Genomic DNA, 9,811 nt, shown 5'->3' with positions numbered 1-9,811 from the left:
CAGTTCTGCCCCCTACAGCCTCAGTGACTTTGGGCTAGTCACTAAACTCATTTGTAAAATAAGGGAGTTCTTAACCTGGGTTCCATAAACTTGTTTTAAAAATACTTTGGAAACTGTATTTCACTCTGCTTGGATTCCTTTGCCAGCCTCTGAATTTTATCTTATGAATTTAAAACCATGGTTTCCAAGGTTTCCCCAGAACACCAAAGTGGGCCAGGACACTCACCCACAAACAAGGTTAGAAAGTCACGGCCTTCTTCAAACATGAGATCCTTTCTGATCCTCGGACCATGTCCTATGCTAGACCCAGTCCTATGACTTCCACATGCTAGAACACCCCCACGCCCACCCGGGGGCAAAGGAGACAGGGAAAGAGAAAGAAGAACTCAGAGACCCAACTAGGCAAATAAACACCCTCCTTATGAGTGAAACACATCAGCAGAAGAATGATAGAGTAAATCCACTCTGGAGAAGGCGGGGAGGCAGAGAAGGGGGAAGAAAATCTCAGCTGGAGACTCACCAGGTACTGGCATTTCCGAGCCTGAAAATAATCGCTGAGCTATTAGAGAGTTTACACCTTTTTAAAGAAAAAAAAAATAAGGAGGGAGAGAAGAAAGAACAAAATGGGAGCAAAGGGGGGGGGGCTGGCAAAGCGCATTCCCGGTTTTCTGAAATATCACTAAGAACAAAGCTTCCCTTTCTGCTCGCCCCCAGTATTTACAAGCAAGCACAAATCTGTGAGAAAATTCAATTGAACGCAGATGGCAGGAAATTCCTTGAAAATGACATTGGCCAAACTGAAACCACAAGACATGAAAATCACCAGCGGCCTTGACATGGAGACCAGAGCGGGCGGGCTTCTTCCTCGAGTGATGCGCAATCTGTGATTGATTACGGGGAAGACAGACTGGAGATTTATTGGACTTCTGTAGAACAAGGGTTCCATTTGCAACAATTAAGCCTTACGGGGCTGGAAGGAGGGCTCGACTCCACGGTAAGGAATTCTGGGGGGATAAGGAGAGGCGGGTGCGAAGCGATCAGAACACAGGTCTCAGCATCACAGATTTCATACTGGATAGCATTTCAGAAGTAATATGATTCAACCCTTTCATTTTACAAACGAGGAAACTGAGGGCCAAGGTCATAGGGTTACAGATCTGGAGTGAGAAGGATCTAGGAGGCCCTCTAATCTAACCACTTCGTCTTACAGATGGGGAAAATGAGGCCCAGGGGAGTACCAAGAAACAGAGGAAGGATATGAACCCAGGTCCTCTGAGTCTTCAAACAGTGTTCTTTATATTATATCTACCTTGCTGAAAATGATAGAGTTGGGATCATGGTATTGAGAGAGGAAAAAGGCTTTGGCAGTAATCTATACTGGTCCCTCATTGGACAGAGCTGGAAGAAACCAGCAGTCGCAACTGAAGAGAAACCTTTCAGATTTTAGAGCATCTGCCTCCAGGGATGGGAAGCTCATTACCTTCAGAGGCGGTCTGTTCAACTTTGGCTCTAATTGTTAGAAAGTTGTTTGTTAGGTCAAGCCTTGGTCTTTTCTCAGTACTGCCCCACTCCTGTTCTGCTTTCTGGGACGAGAACAGCAAAGCACATCCTTCTTCCTCATGCTGGCCCTCCAAATGCCTCAGATGAGGAAAGTGAGGGACTGCACTAAGGTCATATAGGTAGCTAGTGAGTAGAAGAGCCAGGATTTGAACTCAAGTCTGCTTTTTCCAAATCCTATTTCCTTCCACTCTTGCTACATTGTTTTCTAAGGATCACAGAACCATCAGCTAGAGAGATCTTCTAGCCCAACCCGCTATAATAATCACCATCCCCATTTCTATGGCTCTTAAAGGTTTAAAAAGTGCTTTCCACACAAAGGAAGGGGTAGGCAGGCTTGATTACTCAATCCCATTTTACAGGTGGGTAAACTTAGGTTTGGATAGGTAATAGAATTGCCCAGAATTACAAAATTAGGACATGTCAGGAATGGAATTTGAATCCTGGATCCCTTGTTTCCTCTCATACTTGAACAAGAGTCCCCTCTAAAAAACCCCTGCAAAGTGGTCATCTTGCCTTAGCTAGACCTCCAGGGATGGGGAAGTCACTCCTTCCAGTGAAGCCCAGGCCACACTGGAAACAGCGCTGGTGGGTAGAAAGCAGCCCCAAACTTGTCACCCCACTTTGCTCATAACTCTGCCCCAGATGTCAAGCAGGATGAGTCTGATCCCTTATCTCATTTCAATTTAATTCAAAAGCACTGGATTGTAATAAAATGTATTATAGCACTCTGGAGGCAGAGGGCTGGAGTTCAAAGGAGCCTCTGTGACCTCAGGCAAGCCATCTAACCTCCCGGGCCTCAGTTTCCTCATCTGTAAAACGAGGGCTTCTGGGATCCCTTTCAACACCCGCTCTGTGCCAGGCCCTGTGCCCAGACCCATCCCTCAGTCTTCCCAGAGTTAGAGATGGCCATCATGGGTCTCCACTCCCCACCCCAGGCTTCTCTCTAGAAGGGCCCTCCCCTCGTCGCTCTGGCTAATTCAAACTTTGGAAGCTCAAGAAGTTTCTCTGGTGCCTCTCAGATCAAACGTGAACTCCTCTGCTTCTTGTTTAAAGCCCTTTGAGCTGGCCCATTGTATCTTTGCGGGCTTACTACACATTCTTCTCACCCTTCATGCATCTGGCCAAAACGTCCTCACCTATACAAGCTTTGCTTAGGCTGTGCCCTCTGCCTGGAATACCCTCCTCACCTCTGCATCCAGAATCCCCCCACCTCCCTCCAAGGCTCAACTCGAGTGCTACCCCCCAAAAATCCTGCCCCCCATTTTTTGTGTTTTGTATTGACCCATCTTCATGCGTTTTGCTTCACTCCAAAAGAATGGAAACTTTTTGAGGGCAAGGATAGTTTCATTTATGTCTGAATCTCTCCCATGCCTACTCTAGCACCTGGCTCATAGAAGAAATTTAATAAATGTTTCTCTAAATGGGCTGAATCAAAGGGGACGAAAGTTAATCCTTTCACTTCCATCAGCAAAACCAAGTCCCCGTTCTAGGCCAGCTGTGAAGTCGAGTTCTTTCTTTACGGACTCACGCAGGATACCGTCTAGAACTGGAAGAGGCCACCTGGGCCACCCTCTGACAAAGAGGGAAACTGAGCAAAGGGAAGGAAGGGACTGACTGGGACCTACAATACTGCAGAGGGCTCTTTGGTCCCCTGGTCCCCCGAACTTCCTGGTTACCCTCTTCTGGGCATGCTTCAGAGACTTACCCCCTGCAGTCAGTGTGGACGGCATTCTGGGTTCAGGCGACATTCGGCCACTTGTGCTCTACCCACATAAAGAAGACACTACCCCCATCTCCCATTGAGCTGATGTGGGGCTAGATCATTATCTCCATCTTTAAAAGAAGTCAATTTTGTTCCAGTCCCAAGATCTAAACACTTCCCCTAACTGTTTGTCCTTTGTGCTTATGACTGCGCCCATCTGACAGGCCTCTCTGGCTAACTCAGCAGCAGTCAGGTTGGGACTCTGGCTAGAATTCAAACCAACAAATTCTTATGGAGGGAGGGAGTGAGGAAGGGGCTACCAGTCCCATCACCTGCTTCAAGGTCTGGACAGAAGCTCAAGGCCCGGAGCCTGCCCTTAACGTGCTTCTAGTCTAATGGCCAGCTCCCCCACAGACTCTGATCCAGCGACAAGGATCTCCGTGCTGTTTCTGCAATAAGACTCCCCTTCTCCCAACTCTAGAAGGAAGTCGGGGGGCAGAGATGAGGGGAGAGGGGATTCCAGGCAGGGAGGACAGACAGTGAAGATATCTGGAGTTGGGAATGGGGAGTCTTCCTAAGGAAACAGCAAGGAAATCATTGTCACTGGGTCAGAGTATGTGGGGGAGAGGATGCGTAAGAAGTGGGGATCCCACCAGGTGGGATCAGGCCAAGTACAAAGGAGCTAAGAGTCAAACAGGATTTTAAGCTGGATCCTAGAGGTCATAGGGAGCCATTAGAGTTCACTGAGTAGGGGAGTGTGACCTGGGTAGGTGGGCTTTAAGAAGATCACTCTGGTAGCTGAACGGAGGAAGGCCTGGAAGGAGGGAGGTTTGGGGCAAGAGTAGCTAGCAGGCGACTGCCAGAGTCCAGGTGTGAGGTGAGACAGCCAGTGGTGACCGTATATGTGTGTGGGGAGGGGGGGAGGTGATGGCCAATGTATTATAATGGGAGAGATGTGAGATTCTCAACAATCTCTTGGTGACTCTGTGGTCAAATCCCTGGGGAGAACCATCTGCACTTGCCCAGGAAGATGCCAGAGACAGTGTAGGTAAGAGGAAAGAGCCCTGAACTGGGGGTCCAGAGTCCTGAGTTCCAGTCCTCCCAGCTCTGCTCTGCCCCGAGGAGATGTGGAGGCCTGAGGTCTCAAGGGGCCCGAGAGAAAAGTCCTGGCTCTGGATTTGGAGGGCCAGGCACCTCGTCCCCAGGCTAATGCTTGCTCCCAGTCACCCTGGGGGACTGCTTTCCTCTTGGTGGGCCTCAAATGCCTCCTTTGTAAACTAAGGGAGGCCGGTCCTGGGCCTTGCCCCCTGCGGGCTCTTCTGCACCGACTCTGCATGTCAGCTTTCTTTCAGGGGCTGTCTCCTTCAATCAGAGCGTGAGCTCCTGTGAGACTCTGGGTTTTTTCCATCCACATCCCCATCCATTAGCACAGGGCTTGACATGTTTTACTGTCCAGTTGCTTTTCAGTCCTTCCCTACCCTTCAGGGCTTTCTTGGCAGAGATACTGGAGAGGTTTACTGTTTCCTTCTTCAGCTCATTCTAGAGATGAGGAACCTGAGGAAAGCCGGGTTAGGGGACTTTGCCAGGGTCACGCAGCTAGTGAATGTCTGAGGCCAGATCTGAATTCAGGTCTTCTTGACCTCAGGCCCAACACTCTATCCACTGTACAACCTAGCTGGGACACAGCAGGTACTTAATCAATGCTTACTGACTGACTTCATATAGTATGACTTGACCTTGAGCTATGCTCTGGCTCTCTAAATCCATTCCTAATTCCTGTACTGACGTGTACCACTTCAGGAGTGAAAAAGCCTGCCCTGACGTCAAGGTTGTATCTCTTCCTGATATGACATTCGCCTAATGAAAGAACATTTCCCCCATTTGACCAATCAGCTCATTAGCATACTCAAGGCCATAACCCTTTTCCTAATGCTTCAAATATTGATCAGCATCTGGAATCCATTAAGATATGAAGGGGAATTTTATCAGAAGCTTCATTTGCTTATGGAGACAACAGAGAGACAGAGAGACAGAAAGAGGGAGGGGAAGAGAAGGAAAGGGAGAGCGAGGGAGGGGGAGAGGGAAGAGAGGAAGAGAGAGAGGGAGAGAGAGGAGGGAGAGGGATAGAAAGTGAGAGAGAGAGAAAAACACTCAAGAGAACACTGCCCTGTACATCTGAGGACACAGTGTGGGCTAAGTGCCCATGTCCCTAAGCCTTTCCTCTCCCTTCAATCTTCTACCTCACACTCCCCAACTGTCCCCCCCAAACTGGGCACAAGGAGGACATTATGCCTTTCTCCAAGAGGGCAAGCAACCCCAGAGACTTGCCAACAATCAAGCAAGGGAGGGGGCCATGGGGATGGCAAACAGATTGCAGGCCACCTCCATCATGAGGGGATTCATAAGCCCCAGCACCCTGGGGCCATTGTGGACTCAGTGCAATTAAGTGAGTATATTTATGAGAAATTCCTTCCTATCATCTGGAAAGGGACAGGAGAGGAGGGGATGACCTTGGGAGGGACAAAGATTTAAAGCCACAGAATCATTGATTTAAATGATTTAACACAGAATGTTAAAACTGGAAAGGACCTTAGAACATACAATGTCTGAACTTCAAGCGTTCTTAGAACAGTGACAGTCAGGTCTGGGAGGGGCCTGAGGACACAGGGCAGCAGGGCTGAGAGGGTTGTGAAGAGTCAGGCAGGTTACCTCCCCTGGACGGCTTTTCCAGCCTCCTCTCGTTCTGTCCCCCCACCTTGCCTCCTTGTGACGAAGCTTTCCCAACACTGTGCCACCACTGTGCAAAGGCTCACACAGGAGCGCCTTATGGAGTGGAAAACAAGTTAGGAATTTGAATCTTACCCAGCCCTCCACTTATCCTTGGAACTCTCATTAAAATTTCTCAGGTTCCTTTTATTTCCAGTATGATAAATGTAACATTCCACATACAAAGGTTCTTTCTGGCTCTAATGTTCTATGTTCTCATATTCCCTGCTCTAAGGCCCCTCCCAGCCCTGCCAGTCCGGGCCCTCAGGCCCCTCCCATTCTGGTCCCCCTCTGTTCTAAGGTCCCTCCCAGCCCTGCCAGTCCCTGCTCTAAGATCCCTCCCAGCCCTGCTAGTCCCTGCTCTCAGGCCCTGCCCAGTCTGGTCCCCCTCTGTTCTAAGGTCCCTCCCAGCCCTGCTAGTCCCTGCTCTCAGACCCTGCCCAGTCTGGTCCCCCTCTGCTTTCTGGCCCCTCCCAGCCCAGATATTCCATGACTCTTTTTACTGTAGCTCTAGGAGTTCCTCCTTGTGATGAGCATCATGAGAAAGCAGGCCTCTTCACTTGACCCCAGAGCGCCCAGCCTCGCTGGGGTGCCCGGTTATTGCCATGGCAACACAAGGGAGAATATCCTTGGTGCCAAGCCAGGGGTACAGACAGTGAGTGCCCTTGGAGCACTCGCCTTCTCAGAACTCCCTGCTCTTGTGCCAGCATGGGGCTCCTGGAAAGGCTCCACAGCCCTCCCAGAGGGCCTCTGGGAGGTATGTCCTTAGGTCCTCATTAAGATAAGAGACCCTTTATCCAAGTCTAAGAGTCCTTTTCCACCTTCCTCCCTTGGTCAAGGAAGGTGAGCTCATCACTGGGGGGAATTCACATCACACCTGCCTAAGTAGGAGGGACCCACGTGAAGCTCACAAGCATTCTTCTCTGACCCAGGGTCTAGCTTACAAGCATCAAGTGGAGAAGTGGGGTCTGAAGCCTGATCTGAGGTCAGGGGCCTTAGAACAGAGAATGTCAGAGCTGTGAGGGGCCTTAGAACAGGGGGTGTCAGAGCTGGGAGGGGCCTTAGAACAGGGGGTGTCAGAACTGTGAGAGGCCTATTTATAGCAGGGAATGTCAGCTGGGAAGGACCTGAGAACAGGGGATGTCAGGGCTGGGAGGGAACTTAGAACAGAGGATGTTAGAACATCAAATGCTGGACCTAGGAGTAACCTTAGGGATTAATTTAGTCCAAACCCCTCATTTTGGTTGGGTAAAGTAAGGTCTTTGAAAGAAAACTCTGATTAGCTTCAGGGCCAAATATAAAGGCCTGTTTTCACACTTAAAGCTTCCACCTTTTACTTCCCTCAACTTACTCAACAATCCAGCCCACCCTTTGCTTCCTCCCCATTCAACCACAATTTATCTCCCATAACCATGCCTGTGCATTGGCTGTGCCCCGTGCCAGGAACTCCCTCTTCATCTCTACCTCTCAGTTAACTTGGCTTCCTTCAGGCCTCTGGTCCAGTCTCCCCTTCTATAGGAAGCCTGTTCTCGTTTCCCTTAATGCCAGTGTCTTCTCCCTTCAGAGGATCTTCCCTCTCTGTTCACATCTTGTTTGCACATTATTGTTTACTTGTCTTCTCCCCCTTTGCATGGGCGTTCCCTGAGGGCAGGCTCTTTCTCTATATCTCCAGTCCTTAAGCACAGTACTTGGCATAGGAAGTGTTTAATAAATGCTTACTGTTTAATAGGAGGTGTTTAATAAATGCTTACTGACTGACTGACCTCAGGTTCTCAGTTTTCTCTGCCTCCCAAACCTCTCCCTACACAACATCCTTCCTGAAAGGTGCTCCCCAAAACTGAATACAATATGTCAGTGTACCGACAGGAAGGGAGTACAGAGGGTTTACTGCCTCCGGCATTCTGGAAGCTCTGTCTTTGTCCAAGAAGCCAAAGGCCCTCTCAGATTTTTTGGCTGGTGCTCACTAGGACCCCCTCTTCCCAGATCCTTTTCACACACTCTGTTCTGTACTTTATGGCTGAATTTTTGGACCCACTTATAGGACATCTGGCTCATCACAATAAACGTCATCATTCAAGTTTCCTCCCACCATCCTCTCCTCTCTAGGGTTTTGGTGGATGCCAGCTTTTGTCATCTACATTACTTATCCCTCCAGTTTTGTGTCATCTGAGAACTGGATGGGCAGGCCAACCTGTTCCTTCCCCCAAACTAGTGATAAATACTTTAGGTACAAGAGCAAACAAAATTCTCCCAGAGAGTCTCGAGGGCACACGAGTCCACCAAGCTGGGGCTATCACCATCCCAGGTCCATGACACCCAGCTCTACTCCAGGCTGCCCACAAGTGTCTCCAATTATCCCAAGAAGTGTCTCAAAGTTCCCTCACTGGCTCTAATCAAAACTAATTCCAGTTCTAAATCCTACCAGTGAAGGCCTGTAATTTGCTTTAATTGAAAAATGTGCCCCAAAGTGCAGGCCAGAAGGCACCAGTGGGAGGGACCAAGGACTGGAATCATCAAGGCAGGAGAACCAGCAGTGGGGAGCTGTCAGCCTGGCCGGGGTTTCCTCACTAGCCAGAGGTCTCCTATGGCCCTTTAACACCCCCCCCCAAAAAAAAGCACCTACACCCCATCCTTCACTCCTCTTCTCCCTCTGGCTTCTGACCTCATCCTTCAACTGAAACTTCTCTTTCCAAAGGTCCCCCTGATCTCGTCACAGCCGAATCTCAGGGCCCTTTGCCAAACTTTATCCTTCCTCATCTCTCTGCACAGCAGGGTTCTCCTACTTTACTCCCTTCTTCACACTCTGGGACCAGCAAGTGGCTGTTCCTCAACTGTGATGATCCGAATCCCACCTTCACACCTTTGTCCTGGCTGGGCCCCTTGCCTGGAATGCCCTCACTCCTCACCTCCACCTTGGACTCTCTCTTCAAGACTCAGCTCAAATTTCACCTTGTACAGAAGGCTGTGCTCTATTCCCCCCATGTCCTAGACACTTCTCTGAGGGGACCTACTCTGGATACGTCCTGCATGCACCTAGTCATTGAAATATTGGCTCGCCCATTAGAATGTGGGCTCCAAGAGGAGCCTGGCACACAGTAGGTGCTTAATAAATGCTTGGAGACTGAGTAAATGACCACCTTTCTAACAGGATGGGAAGGAATAGCAGGCAATGGAGTCATCGAAGGTATGACAGCCCCAGGAATACAAATAGAAGAGGTTAGCGCCTAAAAGGAATCCAAGCAACCACCTTCTTTTACAGAAGAGAGAACACTCACACCCCACAGTGGGGAAATGACATCGACAGTGAATGGTGACAGACCAGCCACTAACGTATCTCATCTATAAAATGAGGATGAGGAGACCGTCTCTCAGCTTCTTGGGATTAGACAAGAGATGGAGGAGGAGGGAGAAAGAAGTTAGAAGGAAGAAGGAGAAGGAGGAAGAGAAGGAGGAGAAGAAAAAGAAGGAAGAAGAGAAGGAGAAAAAAGGAGGAAGGGAAGGAGAAGAAGAAAAAGGAGGAAGAAGAGGAGAAGAAAAAGAAGGAAGAAGAGAAGGAGAAGGAAAAGAAGGAAGAAGAGGAGAAGGAAGAGGAAGAGAAGGAGAAGAAGAAAAAGGAAGAGAAGGAGAAGAAAAAGAAGGAAGAAGAGGAGAAGAAAAAGAAGGAAGAAGAGAAGGAGAAAAAAAGGAGGAAGGGAAGGAGAAGAAGAAAAAGGAGGAAGAAGAAGAGAAGAAAAAGAAGGAAGAAGAGAAGGAGAAGGAAAAGAAGGAAGAAGAGGAGAAGAA

General features: G+C 49.1%; 1 long non-coding RNA gene across 1 annotated transcript in view; it reads left to right on the top strand.

Moving 5' to 3' along the window:
* Positions 1–418: 418 nt before the first annotated feature.
* Positions 419–9,811, top strand: part of LOC138164813 (uncharacterized) — a 13,755-nt gene continuing 4,362 nt past the window's right edge. The window contains exon 1 of the long non-coding RNA XR_011169192.1: positions 419–994. This is a non-coding gene — a long non-coding RNA (uncharacterized lncRNA). The remainder of the gene's footprint in view (positions 995–9,811) is intronic.

This window comes from Petaurus breviceps, unplaced genomic scaffold, assembly GCF_028583685.1.
Source record: "Petaurus breviceps papuanus isolate PSGF00001 unplaced genomic scaffold, PetGlider_PUasm1.0 207, whole genome shotgun sequence".
Classification (NCBI taxonomy): Eukaryota; Metazoa; Chordata; class Mammalia; order Diprotodontia; family Petauridae; genus Petaurus; species Petaurus breviceps.
Note: the sequence above shows the minus strand (reverse complement) of the source record. Positions and strands in the feature narration are given on the sequence as shown.